We start from the raw sequence: 13,670 nt of genomic DNA on the forward strand, positions 1-13,670 counted from the left end.
CGACGGCCACAGTGTGACCGCTCTCGTCAATACTGGAGCTGACTATTCTGTCATCAGTGGGCTGTTCGCCGCAAAGTTAAAGAAAGTTAGGACAGCTTGGAAAGGCCCTGAAATCCGCACAGCTGGAGGTCATCTCGTAACGCCTGCAGGAATCTACACAGCGAGAGTCACCATTAACGGCCGTATTTATCCTACAGACTTCGTAGTCCTACAGCGTTGCTCGAGAGATGTCATCCTTGGCATGGACTTCTTATGCCTCCATGGTGCTGTCATCAACCTGAAAACAAAGTCGATAACGTTATCCACAGAAGAAGCACTACCGCCGCGCACGCCATCAGGACACCATGCCTTGAATGTGCTGGAAGAACAAGTCACCATTCCACCTCGCTCAAGCGTCATTATTTCAGTCGGCGCCCTAAATCACCTGACTTGGAAGGCGTCGTTGAAGGCAGTCAGCATCTGTTGGTCACCCGAAATATTTGCGTCGCACGAGGAATTGCACAGCTACGGGGAGGCAAAGCAACGGTTATGCTCACGAATTTCAGCAATGAGTACAAACATGTGAACAAATGAACAACGGTCGCATACATCGAAGAAATTGTCGAAGCCACCAGTGCTTTCGCCCTCGCCGATTCTGCGGAACCTGCTCAGAGGAATCAAGCCCCTCCCATAGCTTTCGACGTCAATCCCAGACTTCCGAACGATAAGCAAGAACAGCTCAAGGCCCTGCTCCTTCAATACGAAGATTGCTTTTCGTCGTCATCGAAAATTCGGCAGACCCCAATCACGAAACATCGCATCATAATCGAAGAAAATACCAGACCACTCCGTCAGAGTCCGTACAGGGTTTCGACGCGAGAACGTGAGGCCATGAAGAGACAAGTTGATGAAATGCTGTGGGATGACATTATCCAGCCGTCCAAGAGTCTATGGGCATCCCCCGTGGTGTTAGTGAAGAAAAAGGATGGGACCCTATGTTTTTGCGTCGATTATCGCCACCTGAACAAAATCACAAGAAAGGACGTGTATCCTCTCCCACGAATAGACGACGCACTTGATCGGCTCCATAACGCCAAGTACTTTTCGTCAATGAACCTCAAGACTGGCTATTGGCAAATCGAAGTCGACGAAAGAGACCGAGAGAAAACGGCGTTTATAACACCGGACGGCCTCTTCGAGTTTAAGGTGATGCCCTTCGGCCTTTGCTCAGCGCCTGCAACTTTTCAACGCGTTATGGATACAGTACTGGCAGGATTGAAGTGGCAGACTTGCCTTGTGTACTTGGACGACGTCGTCGTGTTTTTCTCGAGTTTCGACGAGCATCTTCGGCGCCTTGAAGCTGTACTTCAAGCCATCAAGACTTCCGGACTCACACTGAAGCCAGAAAAGTGCCGATTTGCGTATGAGGAGCTCTTGTTTCTGGGGCACGTTATCAGCAAGCCTGGAGTTCGTCCCGATCCACAGAAAACAGCCGCCATCGCCGACTTCCCGCCGCCCACTGACAAGAAAGCCGTGCGCCGATTTCTGGGCCTGTGCGCCTATTATAGGCGGTTCGTGAAAAACTTCGCCCGCTAATTCTCTCACTAACCTTACCAAGGCCGACGTGGAGTTCAAGTGGGAAACGCTGCAGGAACACGCTTTCCAGGAGCTTAAACATCGCCTCCAGACGCCTCCGTTACTTGCCCATTTCGACGAATTCGCCGAGACAGAAATACATACTGACGCAAGCAGCGTAGGTCTTGGCGCCGTTCTTGTGCAGAAGGCTGACGGACTTGAAAGGGTTATTAGTTACGCCAGCCGATCGCTTTCCAAAGCAGAAGCAAATTATTCCACAACAGAAAAGGAGTGCCTCGCCATCATCTGGGCTACGTCGAAATTTCGCCCCTACCTCTACGGCAGGCCCTTCAAAGTTGTGAGCGACCACCACGCCTTGTGTTGGCTAGCCACCTTGAAGGACCCTTCAGGTCGCCTCGCACGATGGAGCCTGAGACTTCAAGAATATGACATTACTGTCATTTACAAGTCCGGCAAAAAACACTCCGACGCCGACTGTCTCTCTCGTGCGCCTGTAGACCAACCGCTACCCGACGACCCGGATGACGACTACTTCTTAGGAACGATAACTACCGACGACTTCGCTGAACGACAGCGGGCCGACCCGGAACTTAAGGCACTAATAGAATACCTCGAAAGCAGTACCGCCGAAGTCCCAAAGGTAATTAAGCGCGCACTTGCGTCGTTCCTTCTACGAAACGGTCTTCTACAAAAGAAAAACTTTCCACCGCTTCGAGGTAAGTACCTCCTTGTGGTCCCTTCAGCTCTGCGACCAGAACTCCTGCAGGCCCTGCACGACGATCCGACGGCAGGGCACCTCGGTGTTTCTCGCACGCTCGGGAGGATACAAGAAAGGTACTACTGGCCACGTCTTACCACCGACGTCACTCGTTATGTGAGGACATGCCGGGACTGTCAGCGACGCAAGACACCGCCGACAAGGCCAGCGGGACTTCTGCAGCCAATCGATCCACCTTGCCGACCTTTCCAGCAGATTGGTATGGACCTACTGGGGCCATTCCCAACGACGGCTTTCGGAAACAAGTGTATCGTGGTAGCTACCGACTACCTCACCAGCTACGCCGAGACAAAAGCCCTGCCAAAAGACAGTGCATCCGAGGTAGCTAAGTTCTTCGTCGAAAATATCGTCCTACGTCACGGCGCCCCAGAGGTCCTTATCACCGACAGAGGAACGGCATTCACTGCCGACTTAACTCAAGCGATCTTGGCATACAGCCAAACAAACCACCGCCGGACGACAGCGTACCACCCACAGACCAACGGCCTCACCGAGCGGCTTAACAAGACGATCGCCGACATGCTGTCAATGTACGTTGATGTCGAACACAAGACGTGGGACGCCATTCTTCCGTATGTGACCTTCGCATACAACACGGCGGTGCAGGAGACGACGCAGATATCTCCATACAAATTGGTCTACGGAAGGAGCCCGGCAACGACGCTCGATGCCATGTTACCCAACGTCACCGACGAAGAAAACCTCGATGTGAGCGAGTACCTTCAACGCGCCGAAGAAGCCCGACAACTTGCGCGTCTCCGTATCAAGAATCAACAGACGACCGACAGCCAGCGTTACAACCTTCGACGACACCTGCGAGAAAGTCGTTGAAGATAGCCCAATGGACATTGTCCACAATTGACCAATGGAGAAGGCCATTCGCTGACATGCAGGCTATAACATTTACATTCGCCCCTTTCACACTAGTTGACAAAGAGCATGCTGGAGTACCTCGTTTCGCCCCTCCGAAACTGCGCGAGCACCATACGTTGAAGTTAATCTCGTTGATGTAGTATCGTAGAAGTGTGGCAGCTTGGGCTAGTTGGTATGGCATGACGATAATTATAGCGCGAGAACAAAACGACGACACAGAGACAAGAAGGACACGAACGACACGAGCGCTAACTTCCAATTTAGTTTATTGCACCGAGCACGAAAATATATAGAGGAGACAGTGACCAAGGCACAAGAGCAGAACATGAGTAAGAAAACCAAAAACAAACAACACAAATACAAAGGCACTGAAAAACAGCAAAGAAAAACCTAGAAGAAACCGAACCAGAAAGGTAAAGCTACCTGCCCGCACCGAATCCTTCGAGGAACCTGCGTTCCTTCTCGGACTAAGCCACGGAGGGCTTGCTGATCCAAGGCACCTGTTCGCGTTACCTGCCCGCACCGAATCCTTCGAGGAACCTGCGCTTCTTCTCGGACAAAGCCACGGAGGGCTTGCTAACACAAGGCACCTGTTCGCGTGCCATCTGCGCCGCCTCGACAATGACCCGGGTGCTTACATCTCTGTGTTTGTACAACGTCGCTGTTTCCTCGAAGAGGGGAACACACTTGCACTCAGTGCAGTGCGACCGGAAGGTGTCTGAACGATCGGCTGAGAGAGCACGCGAACAATGTTAAATACGGGAAAGATGGTTTTCTTGCCCAGCACTGCACTGAGTGCAAGTGTGTTCCCCTCTTCGAGGAAACAGCGACGTTGTACAAACACAGAGATGTAAGCACCCGGGTCATTGTCGAGGCGGCGCAGATGGCACGCGAACAGGTGCCTTGTGTTAGCAAGCCCTCCGTGGCTTTGTCCGAGAAGGAGCGCAGGTTCCTTGAAGGATTCGGTGCGGGCAGGTAACGCGAACAGGTGCCTTGGATCAGCAAGCCCTCCGTGGCTTAGTCCGAGAAGGAACGCAGGTTCCTCGAAGGATTCGGTGCGGGCAGGTAGCTTTACCTTTCTGGTTCGGTTTCTTCTAGGTTTTTCTTTGCTGTTTTTCAGTGCCTTCGTATTTGTGTTGTTTGTTTTTGGTTTTCTTACTCATGTTCTGCTCTTGTGCCTTGGTCACTGTCTCCTCTATATATTTTCGTGCTCGGCGCAATAAACTCAGTTGGAAGTTAGCGCTCGTGTCTTTCGTGTCCTTCTTGTCTCTGTGTCGTCGTTTCATTCTCGCGCTATAATTATCGTCATGTAGTATCGTGTTAGCGTAATTCCCTCGCTCTGAAGCCACTGGGCATATCGGCTTCACTTCTTCAATTTTTCAATTCATTATTTCGTGGGATTGTCGCCTGCATTGTAGAACGTCTGCACGTCGTCTGCATGACGACGGGCAGTCATCTGCACCGTTGTCTGCACCGTCGTCTGTCGTCGCCTGCAGCGTCGTCTGCACCGTCAGATTGTCGTGTGCACTGTCGTCTGCATGACGGCCTGTCGTCATGCAGACGACGGGCAGACGTTCTACAATGCAGACGACAATCCCACGAAATAATGAATTGAAGAATGGAAGATACGTTTTAATTCGTGCTAGAATACCCTAATGCTGGTTATTTATGATTTGAAGCAATTGCTTGAAGTAAAACTGAAGCAGACGACAGTGTGTTGTAGCTGTTTTCGGCGAGTCTGTTTCGCGCAAATGACGGCATGACGTGGTGCGACGCGAGCGACAAGCCGGAGTAGTTTCAAACTTCCGCCCAAGTCATCGTTAGGTGAGCGCTTTTGCAGGCCTGGGAATAAGTGAAAGTTTGCGCTTCGACCACTGGTGCTATGGAAGAACGAGACTCTCGGCGCCCTGAAAGCCACGGAAGGCGCCTGATGAACCGAAGAAAAAGTACGCTCGCGTTTTTCCTATAGATTGTTGCCGTATAATAGATGTTCACAGGTGCGGAGGTGATTTAAAAGTGCTCTCCGAAACACTCAAAATCAATATAAAGACCCTGCGTTCTGTTGCCGCTAGTGATCGTGACACAGCTAAAACACGTGGTGGTTTGTCGAGGAAATTTGGACCGGACGTGGTGGACGCCCTGCAATGAATCGTACAGGAAAACCCATCCTTCACGCTGGAACAAATAAAGAGGGCTCTCAAAGATGAGATGCCTAACATTGAAGTGAGCACGTCGACGATTGATCGGCTTCTTGATAGCCATGGTTATTCGGTGAAGCTGCTGACCCCGAGCCCAGTAGATAGAAACCGCGCCGACGTGAAACAGCTGCGGTGCCGATATGACCAGTGGCTTCAGAGCGAGGGAACTACGCTAACACGATACTACATCGACTAGACCAACTTCAACGTATGGTGCTCGCGCAGTTTCGGAAGGGCGAAACGAGGTGCTCCAGCATGCTGTTTGTCAACTAGTGCGAAGGGGGCGAATGTAAATGTTATAGCCTGCATGTCAGCGAATGGCCTTCTCCATTGTACAATTGTGGACAAGGTCCATTGTGCTGTCTTCAACGACTTTCTCGCAGAAGTGTCAAGTAAACTTTCACAGCAAGAACCAGGAATACAGGCAGTGTTCCTATTTGACAACGCACCAGCGCACCGCCGCGCCGAACAGGCTGTCCTTGTGGCAAGCGACCGCACAGTCAAGTGGCTACCGCCATACAGCCCTTTCTTCAGTCCGATTGAGGAGCTCTTCTCAAAGTTCAAGGCAGGTGTAAAAGGATTCTTAAGCGAGCGGAGGGATGATCTCCTCACGACACCGGGAGGGATCTCCAAGAAAGAACATCGCCGTGCTCTGCTGCTTGAGGCCGCGGGGCACTCTGCAGCGCATCCAGCGTGTGGACTGTGCCGCTTATGACAGGCACAATTACACTTTTGTACAAGCTGCCCTCGACTATCTTGATATGTAGAACACTGCTCAGCAGCACAACTACGGGTGCGTGTTCATGAAAACTGCTTTGCCTCTATAATAATAAATTTTGTTTCTCATGGACTTGCCCCGGTTCTCTTTCATCACCCATTTCATAACCAATTTAACAAGCTCGACGTTATTAGAACAACACTTTTTTCTTGAGGTACGGTTGATCTTTTAACCGGGCATCATTTTTGCTTCGGCATTGCGAAAATATGTCAGGTAGGTCGTAAGTATCGAGGCCAGCTCTATAGACTAAAAAAACTGGGAATTGGGCACAAAAATAGCCGGCCGAAACACTGTTTTAGGCTTCCAAAATTGTGAATATAGGCACAATAAACCTTGACAAAACTTAAATTTTTCAATAAAGAGGTGCGGGATCTGTCTCTACGACATGAAAGCAAGCAAACATGCTTTAGTTTATAATGGTACAAATAGATAATGGTTTAGCAAAACCATGCGTTTTTCTGAGGGGTTCGCAGAATACAGTCTCACAGGCTCAATTTTCCTTCTGTCTCTGAACACCTTAAGGGTCATTACACAAATTTAGGAGTTTTCAGAATAGAAAAGGAATGCATGCACTGGGAGCTCAAGATCTCATTTACCAAGATTTGCAGTACTACGCGCGTCATAAAGAGGTGATATGCCAAACTGAACATGGCTTGACCTTCATGTCATGGGCATGCGCCCCAACATGGTGAAGGTGATAGAGTGGTCCTGCATATGTCAAAGTAGTACGTGACACTGCGAGAACTATTTGAGACAACGTGTGTAATTTGTGCAAACAGTTCCCTAAATAGAAGCACGAAAGTTGACAAAAATGTTAGAACACACAGACGAAATCTATTCACCTTATTTATTTAATTTCGTATCGAGAGAGATGCGAGACTAAGGTGCCTCCATTTTGTTTGCATTGGTGTTCTCGCAGTTCGCGCATCGTGTCGGTGCCAGCAATCACAACGCTGGGCGTGGTTTTGATGCATCGTCCCTAACAAAAGTTGCAGCGGTGTGACGCTGTGTATCGGAGTAAGGATACGCTATCCAAGCCAGCCTCTCCAAACGTGCACGCAGATAGGGATCCATCCCACAAAAACTCACAGTACAATACAAAAGAACATCGAGACGGCAGAACACCGCTTGCGCGCACGGGCTGACATGGGCATCTCATGCAAGTGTAGTTTACGCGCGCATGACGTGCTCTTGTACGTCGTGTGATGCTCCAGCTCCGAGTGACTCTGATACCAATAGGGGGGAAGGAATTGGACTTGCGAAGTCTACATAGAGTTAGTGGCGAAGGTTTAAAGCTCACCTCCTCAGATCATGATTTCGCAGCTTCTAATGATCAAATTGAAAAATTCTAGTGATACAAGGCTTTTCATTGGACACGCAACCATTTCCACTGCCTGAGTAAAAATTTTCAGGTGACCCAGTGAAGCACCACATGTCAATGACAAATAAAACAAAAACTACATAGATGTTGCTTTTTTTATCTGCACTTTACTTCCCCTGATGGCTCTCCACAGTTTCGCATTCATTCTTCATCTTCTTGCCGCTGCACCGAAGCACCTCCTGCTCCCTACGCATCTGAGCGGACGCTGGAAAGAGGCTGAGCAGACGACGCGACATGGATGGTATACATGTGTAGAAGCTGATCTACCTTCCTTTAGGCTAAAATGGCTTCTGGACTTGACAGTTATAAAAGTAACTCGCGAAATAAAGTGTAGTTTGCACCCCACAGTGTCCCGAAATATAATTTGCCGGGTAACATGAATACCGGGCTCCGGTGGTACTTGAAAGCGAAATTTCCGGTTAAATAGTGTTTATATAGGCATCGATTTTGAAAACAGGCATTTACAAGCACCTATACGAATTGAGGCTACAACGTCCGTATAGGCATATATAGGCACTATAAAAGCACTATAAAAGCTCTTCTTGCCCTCTAATTTGTGCTCATGTGTCAAAATGACACGATAGGAGCGCAAGAAACGAAACAGACATTTGCATTTAATCTGGCCTCTAATCATAACACTCTATATCCATAATCAAGCGTAAGACGCATGGTCTGCCTGCTCCAAAACTTGCTACAAAAAGATTTGTCTACCACTCCTTCGGCCCAACTGATATTTCATCTGGTTATCCTGTGAAACAAATCCGTTGTAATAGTGGACAGTCCCCATACTTGAGATACCTACTATTGCTATTTGCAAGTGACCATTTGCTGATGCGCCATTCAATGCTGTGCCAGACTCGTGCCTTCCTTTCTACATTCTACGCCACGCCGTTTCTTATAGGTTAGTGTGCTTGAAATAAGCGTGCCTGTTTAGTGTAGAACGCCTGTCCGTTCATAGTAGTGCGGCCTGGCTGCCCGCATTTTCAAGGCATTCTACGAAACATGAGATGCAACAAAAAAGATGCCTACATCTTCCCACACGACGAGCTGGAGTAAATGCGTTGCAGAGAGGCCAGGGTATCGGTTGAATGTTGCGTAATTGAGTATGGTTTGGAAATTGCTTAATTGTCATTTCACCTTTATTATTCCTATTCATTGAATATAGAAGAAGCCTTGCCCTCAACGAGTGGTGGGACACTGATGTTCGGTTGTACCCTACTGCTGCTTGAAGGTACTGTTGCTTCCAGTGCATCTACTCGAGTCAAAAAAATCGTCAAGTCAAACAAAAGCCACGTAAAGACGCCTTTGACTGAATTCGAAACGCGCAATCTGGTGCCTACATATACCGGTTAGCCAGTGAACGGCTGTGCAGCACAAGAAGTCAGTTTTTTACTAGCAGACGCTGCCTGCAACAGCCTTCAAGTTAATGTTCTCTCAATGAAGTTTCGTTTGATATTCATGAAGACACGTTGGAGAGTGCTTGCATGAGTCTTAGTCGTGATGACGTCACGTAAGTCACTAGTGATCAAGTTGGTTGGCTGAGTCATCAGTATGACATAATTGCTCTCTCACAGATGTTTCGTTTGATATGCATGAAGACAGGTTAGGACAGCGCGTGTGTGTGTGATAGACGTGATGGCGTCACATGAGTCACTAGTAATCACGTCGCTAGGCCTAGTGAGAGCATTCGAGTTATTACTCTCTCAAAGACGTTTCGTTTGATATGCATGAAGGCAGGTTACAGAGTGCTTGCGTGGGTGTCAGGTGTGATGGCGTCACGCGAGTCACTAGTGATCACGTCACTAGGTCAAGTGACAGCGTTCGAGTTATTACACTCTCAAAGACGTTTCGTTTGATATGCATGAAGACAGGTTAGGACACCGTGTGCGTGTGTGATAGGCGTGATGACGTCACGTGAGTCACTAGTGATGACGTCACTAGGCCTAGTGACAGCGTTCAAGTTATTACTCTCTCAAAGAGGTTTTGTTTGATATGCATGAAGGCACATTAGAGAGTGCTTGCGTGAGTCTTAGGTGAAATGACGTTACGCCAGTCACTAGTGATGACACCGCTGGGCCTAGTGACAGCGTTCAAGTTATTACACTCTCAAAGACGTTTCGTTTTATATGACGTCACACGAGTCACTAGTGAGCACGTCAGTAGGCCGATTGACAGCGTTCAATTTATTAGCCTCTCAAAGACGTTTCGTTTGGTATACATGATGGCAGGTTAGACACTGAGTGCGTGGGTGATAGGCGTGATGACGTCACCTGAGTCACTAGTGATCACGTCAGTTGGCCGAGTCATAGGTAACACGTTATTGCCCTCTCAAAGACGTTTCGTTTGGTATGCATGTCGGCAGGCTAGTAAATTACGTGCGCGGGTGATATGGGTGATGACGTCCCCTGAGTCACTGGTGATCCGGTGGCTTGGCCGAGTTTTAGGTGTCAAGCTCTTGCCCTTTAAAGGACGTTTCTGTTGATAAGCATGAAGGAGGGTTAAGACAGTGCGTGCGTGGGTGGTATGCGTGAGGACGTCACCTGAGTCATTCGTGATGAGATCATTGGCCTGGTTAATAGGTATCAAGTCATTACTGTGTGGACGGCGTTTCCTTTGATATGCATGTCGAAGGTGTGAATAGTGCTTACGCGGGTGATAGGCGTGATGAAGTCGCGCGAGTCACATTGTGTCACTCATTCATGGTTTTTTTCTCTTAAATTCACTCCACGCATTCCCGAAAATTCTGGGTTGTTTTGAAATCACAATGTCATTAGGATTCAATTCGCTGGCGTCTCAATTAAATCAGCTGGCAGTTGGATTAATTTCAGTAGCACTTGGATTAAAATTAATGGCACCTGGATTAATTCGAGTGGCGGCTGGATTTAATTGACTGGCACCTAGATTAATTTGGCTGGCGCTTGGATTAAATTGAGCGGGAAAACCTGTAGCTCGCTTGAGCATTCGCTCTCAGCAATAACACGATGCTCATAGGTACAACCTTCGCCACAGAAAAGTCACCTACCACCCTGGAGAAAAAGTATGGCTCTGAGTCCTGTATAGTAATGCGGCCGCTCTGAGAAACTCTTGCATCATTATTTCAGCCTTTGCTGGGTTTTTCAGCGCCTCAGCGATGTAAACTACGAAGTTATTGCACAGCCCAGTGCGCGGTCCACCCGTCGTGGTGCCCAGCCAGACATTGTCCACGTGGCTAGAATGAAGCCGTATTACTCACGCTGAAGACTTACTGTTGCCTTCATCTGAAAGCATGGAGTAGATGCTTTTGGAGAGGGGGAGTAATGACACGAGCATGCAGTGGGTTTCTGGTTATTGCGTGACTAGTGTCATCATTACTTGCGAGTGTCGAAGGATTTGGCCTGGAGAAAAACGACAACAAACTCGCACTGCTCAATCAAAGTTGTTTCGCTGTTTGCTGCACTGTTACTTGCACTGATTTTATTACCGTGACAATATATATACAGTAGACTCTCATTAAACGCAACCTGAAGAAACCAGTAAAACGTGTTCCCTTTAACAGGAGTTCCGTTTACTCAGAGATGAACAGGGACACACAATGCAAGAAGAAACCAACCTTGTCAGATGCATTTTTTTACATTTAAGCAGCAGTTCTGTTAAACACATTTCCATTTGCTTAGAGTCTACTGTATATAGAACCATAGAGTTTTGTATAATTAGCTAGAGGGGACTGTGTTGCTGCAATCGTTCAGCGACCATGGGAATGGTGAATAGTACACCCATTTGCCTAGTCTTCGTACTTGCGGGCAGCGAATCGTATTTGCGGCTTCATTTATTGCTGTGTTTTGGTTTTGTTTTGAATGAAAGATGCAAACCTTTTGAACTTTATGACCCGATTTGGAAAGGTAAGTCTAAAAGAACAAGGTAGTGAAGAGCAATTTCTGAACGTTTGCTCATTTTTGCTTTGTGAGAAAACAGCTCCAAGTCTTACAAACACACACGGAGCCAAAAGCAGGCCATAAGTACGAAGATTAGACAAATGTGTGTACTACCCATCATTCCCATGCTCGCTGAAGCACCGTGCCTTGCAGCTCCCATACACACTAGCGCCAAAGTTCCCTCTAGTGTTTATTAGGAAACTATGTATGGAATGCGTCATATGGACTTTTCGTTGTGTATGAGTGTGGTGCTGAGAGCCGTCGGGGGTCTTGCAATTCAAGCCGACGCTTTGTGGTGAGTGATGCAAACCCGTCATTACTTTCGTGCGAAGTGTCTTGCCTTTTGCCTCTTGCTAGAACTAGAAATAATTCGCTCCTTACATTTTTATCAAATGTTTTACACTATCAGGCTGCCGTAGATGTAATTACTAATACATATACCTAACTTCAAACTGAAAGCCACTCTCTACTATATTTATTTACCATAGCTCTAATTACTACTACTTCAAAATGCCAACAATAAAGGATACAGCCTAAAAGGCAGTGCCCGTGTTTTCTTTAAAAGTGAGAAAGTTTTTGCATGAACTTTTCATGTACTCCAACCGCCTGCAACGTATATGCTCAACGTAACAATCACATAGAAGTAACCCATTAGTTCACAAAACAGGTGCGCTGAACTTGTCAGTTGAGAGGAAACATCAAAGTAGGAGTGGGACCACTCAAAGTCAGCAAAACTCAGACATTGCAGACACTTTGAATCTAACAAAACAATGTCCTAATTGAGCGAGACAGGAAAGAGTTGAGAGAGAATAAATGATTGAGAAGAAGGGTCATTCAGGGCACTAAGCCGGCCTAAGCTCGCAAGATTGGAAGTTGAAAACTGTGCCGGTTTCTTTTTTTTATAAAGGGAAATAAACTTCCTAACAGTTAACCTTTTGAGAGATAATGGGACAAAAACATTCTACTTTTTACTCTAACAAAAACGCTGTCGCTGTTAAAATTAGACGAACTTGGACCCAAAAGAATGTGATGCCATCGTTTATCGGTCACTGATAATGTTTTTTGCAGCAGTTTCTAAGTGGTTACATAGGTGGTGTTGTAGATTCAATAATTTCAAATTTATCTTGTTTTGATTGCAGAGTTCAGAATTTTTGCTCCCGTAGGACTGGATTTACGACAGTTCACGATAAATGTTAAGATTTTCCTTTTTTGTGCTTCTTGGCAGATGTTTTCCGCACGCTTCGGTGCCACTATTTTGCTAATCCAAGTATTTGGAGGCTAGATATACTGGTCAGGGCCAGCATACTTAAAAATTTTATGGGCATTTTGCTAACTGACACTGGCCATTCTTGTTCAGATATATTTCTCGATTTGTTATTTTTAGCGGACTCACTCCTTTTCACATGAAGAGGCACTCTCCCTATTTTTCAGCTTGCCGGACGAATCTGAAACAAGTGGGGACGAGGCAGAAAGTAGTGAAGATAAGTTCGTGCCGGAGATCGCACCACCAGACTCAAGTCTCAATGAAGGCGAATATAAACCTGGGCCATCGAAAGGGAAATGAAAAAAACATTGACAAAACTTCAAAAAGCAGAAAAAGAGCCAACCAGGAAGTAATAGGGACTGATCTGGAAGCAGCTGCTATTGAAGAAAAAATCGGTAAAAGGTAGAATGAAAATAAACCAAACATTTCTTTCGCGTGTCCGAAATCATGGAATGCCCGAGTTCACAAAAAAGGCGGTGACACGTGCAGTAAATTGCTTCGCGTAGTATTTTGATGACGGGGTGATTTATATGATATTAGAGCACACTAAGCATGCTGGTGCTGAAAAGTACACAACCAAGTGGGCTGTGCTCATAGCAGATCATCTAAGAGCTTATTTTACCATTATTGGAGCCAACATTCGCTTTTCGACTCCGAAGAAATTTCCGAAGTGATGTCGTTCAAGCGTTTCCAGTACATCATGAACTCCCTTCGTGTTAATGACCACATAAAGAAAACAGAAAGGAGAAGATGGTTATTATAGTCTTGCGAAACTGCGTCCCCTCATCAATAAGCTGAACAAGAACTTCCAGGAGGAGTACTTCCCATCATCATATCAGTCCAGGGATGAAAACATGATCGCTTTCAAAGGAAGGTCTGGAATGAAGCCGTACCTTTCGATGAGGACCATAA

The 13,670-nt window shown here is 47.1% G+C and overlaps 1 protein-coding gene across 15 annotated transcripts in view; it reads right to left on the reverse strand.

Moving 5' to 3' along the window:
* Nucleotides 1-13,670, reverse strand: part of LOC119167754 (prolyl hydroxylase EGLN3) — a 321,255-nt gene that overhangs the window by 194,499 nt on the left and 113,086 nt on the right. The gene's annotated exons all lie outside the window — the stretch shown is intronic.

Source organism: Rhipicephalus microplus, chromosome 6, assembly GCF_043290135.1.
Source record: "Rhipicephalus microplus isolate Deutch F79 chromosome 6, USDA_Rmic, whole genome shotgun sequence".
NCBI lineage: Eukaryota > Metazoa > Arthropoda > Arachnida > Ixodida > Ixodidae > Rhipicephalus > Rhipicephalus microplus.